A 2995-nucleotide genomic window follows, 5' to 3' on the forward strand; every position below is an offset into this window, starting at 1 on the left:
GACTTGAACTCAGCTCTGGACCAAGTGAACCTAACAGACATCTACAGAACTCTCCACCCCAAATACATTATTCTCAGCACCACATCACACTCACTCTAAAATTGGCCACATAATTAGAAGCAAAGCACTCCTCAGCAAATGGCAAAAAAAAAAAAAAAAAAAAAAAAAAAAAAAAGAAAATCATAACAGTCTCTCAGACCACAGTGCAATCAAATTAGAACTCAGGATTAAGAAACTCACCAAAACTGCACAACTACATAGAAACTGAACAACCTGTAGAATAAACATCAATTTAAAATAAATAAGCTTAAGACTAGGCCACACACAAAAAAATTATAAAGAGCAGAGGAGCAAGTAAACCACACCTCCCAGCCTAAACTGCCTGGAGCTAGCTAAAGCAGACCCAGCAGAGGTTCCTCCTTCCAAGATAAGGCACCCAAGCATATCTTTGCACCCACAAGCTCACAAGCATATTTCTGTAAAAACCCGTTCTCTCCCCCAGCTGCCAATCATGGGAGCAAAATACCATATAGAAAGTGTATGTATTCTCAAGGTTGCAAACTTGCCACAAATCAATAACTGTCTTTGTTTAAACCTGTTTTATTCTCTTGCCTTATCTTCCGCCTACAAAACTTATATATTCAAGGAATTGCCTTTGTGCGAGACTGGCAACTATTATGGGCAGTAAGGCCACCGTCAGTGGGAGCTCCAATAAAGAGATTTTCTTGTGTCTCTTGGTCTTTCTGTTTTTCTCAGCTTAAATTTCCACAGCAGAATGACTACTGGATAAATAACGAAATTAAGGCAGAAATAAATAAGTCCTTTGAAACCAGTGACAACAAAGACACAACATACCAGAATCTCTGGGACACAACTGAAGAAGTGTTTAGAGGAAATTTATAGCACTAAATGCCCATAGGAGAAAGCAGGAAAGAATTAAAATCAACACCCTAGTATCGCAATTAAAAGAACTAGAGAAGCGCCTCTGGACATAACTCGGGTTGCACGGGCCGCCACCGTCGTCGGCAAAGCCTGAGTCCTGCCCTCTCGCTCTCCTCCCGGGGCAGCATGAGCTTCACCACTCGCTTCACCTTCTCCACCAGCTACCGGTCCTTGGGCTCCGTCCGCGTGCCCAGCTACGGCGCCCGACCGGTCAGCAGCGCGGCCAGCGTCTATGCAGGCGCCGGGGGCTCTGGTTCCCGCATCTCCGTGACGCACTCCGCCAGCTTCAGGAGCAGCATGAGGGTCCAGGGCCTGGCTGCGGGGGTGGCGGGGGGTCTGGCAGGAATCGGAGGCATCCAGAACGAGAAGGAGACCATGCAAATCCTGAACGACCGCCTCGCCTGCTACCTGGACAGAGTCAGGAGCCTGGAGACCGAGAACCGGCAGCTGGAGAGCAAAATCCGGGAGCACCTGGAGAAGAAGGGACCCCAGGTCAGAGACTGGGGCCATTACTTCAAGACCATAGAGGACCTGAGGGCTCAGATCTTCGCAAATATTGTGGACAATGCCCGCATCGTTCTGCAGATTGACAATGCCGGTCTTGCTGAAGATGACTTTATTTTATTTTATTTTTTTGAGTTGGAGTTTTTGCCTTGTTGCCCAGGCTGGAGTGCAATGGGACAATCTCGGCTCACCGCAACCTCCGCCTCCTGGGTTCAGGCAATTCTCCTGCCTCAGCCTCCTGAGTCGCTGGGATTACAGGCATGCACCACCATGCCCAGCTAATTTTTTGTATTTTTAGTAGAGATGGGGTTTCACCATGTTGACCAGGATGGTCTAGATCTCTTGCCCTCGTGATCCACCTGCCTCGGCCTCCCAAAGTGCTGGGATTACAGGCGTGAACCACCGCGCCCGGCTGCTGCTGATGACTTTAGAGTCAAGTATGAGACAGAGCTGGCCATGCGCCAGTCTGTAGAGAGCGACATCCATGGGCTCTGCAAGGTCATCGATGACACCAATGTCACTCGGCTGCAGCTGGAGACAGAGATCGAGGCTCTCAAGGAGGAGCTGCTCTTCATGAAGAAGAACCATGAAGAGGAAGTAAATGGCCTACAAGCCCAGATTGCCAGCTCTGGGTTGACCGTGGAGGTAGATGCCCCCAAATCTCAGGACCTCGCCAAGATCATGGCAGAAACCCGGGCTCAATATGACGAGCTGGCTTGGAAGAACCGAGAGGAGCTGGACAAGTACTGGACTCAGCTGATTGAGGAGAGCACCACAGTGGTCACCACACGGTCCACTGAGGTTGAAACTGCTGAGGTGACGCTCACAGAGCTGAGACGTACAGTCCAGTCCTTGGAGATCAACCTGGACTCCATGAAGAAATATGAAGATCAGCTTAGAGAACAGCCTGAGGGAGGTGGAGGCCTGCTACTCCCTGCAGATGGAACAACTCAATGGGATCCTTCTGCCCCTGGAGTCAGAGCTGGCACAGACCCTGGCAGAGGGACAGCACCAGGACCAGGAGTACGAGGCTCTGCTGAACATCAAGGTCAAGCTGGAGGCTGAGATCGCCACCTACCCCCGCCTGCTGGAAGATGGCTAGGACTTCAGTCTTAGTGATGCCCTTGACAGCAGCAACTCCATGCAAACCATCCAAAAGACCACCACCCGCCGGATAGTGGATGGCAAAGTGGTGTCTGAGACCAAGGATTCTGAGACATTAGGCCAGCAGAAGCAGGGGACCCTTTGGGGAGCAGGAGGTGAATAAAAAGTTCAGAGGTTAAAAAAAAAAAAAACTAGAGAAGAAAGAGCAAACAAATTTAAAAGCTAGGAGAAAACAAGAAATAACTAAGATCAGAGCAGAACTAAAGGTAGAGACATGACAAACCCTTTAAAAAAACCAATGAATCCAGGAGCTGGTTCTTTGAAAAGATTAACAAAATAAATATACTAGAGCCAGACTAATAAAGAAGAAAAAAAGAGAAGAATCAAATAGGCACAACAAAAAATGATTAAGGTGAGGTCAGCACTGATCCCATAGAAATACAAA

At 48.4% G+C, this 2995-nt stretch overlaps 1 pseudogene across 1 annotated transcript; it reads left to right on the forward strand.

Moving 5' to 3' along the window:
- The first annotated feature begins 1024 nt into the window (after positions 1 to 1024).
- LOC116530387 lies at positions 1025 to 2713 on the forward strand (annotated as a pseudogene). The gene is made up of 2 exons (XR_004259964.1): positions 1025 to 1544; positions 1860 to 2713. The product of XR_004259964.1 is annotated as a keratin, type I cytoskeletal 18 pseudogene (transcript).
- The last annotated feature ends 282 nt before the right edge of the window (positions 2714 to 2995 follow it).

The sequence above is a fragment of the Sapajus apella genome, unplaced genomic scaffold (genome assembly GCF_009761245.1).
Source record: "Sapajus apella isolate SASKATOON/1434 unplaced genomic scaffold, GSC_monkey_1.0 scaffold66, whole genome shotgun sequence".
NCBI lineage: Eukaryota > Metazoa > Chordata > Mammalia > Primates > Cebidae > Sapajus > Sapajus apella.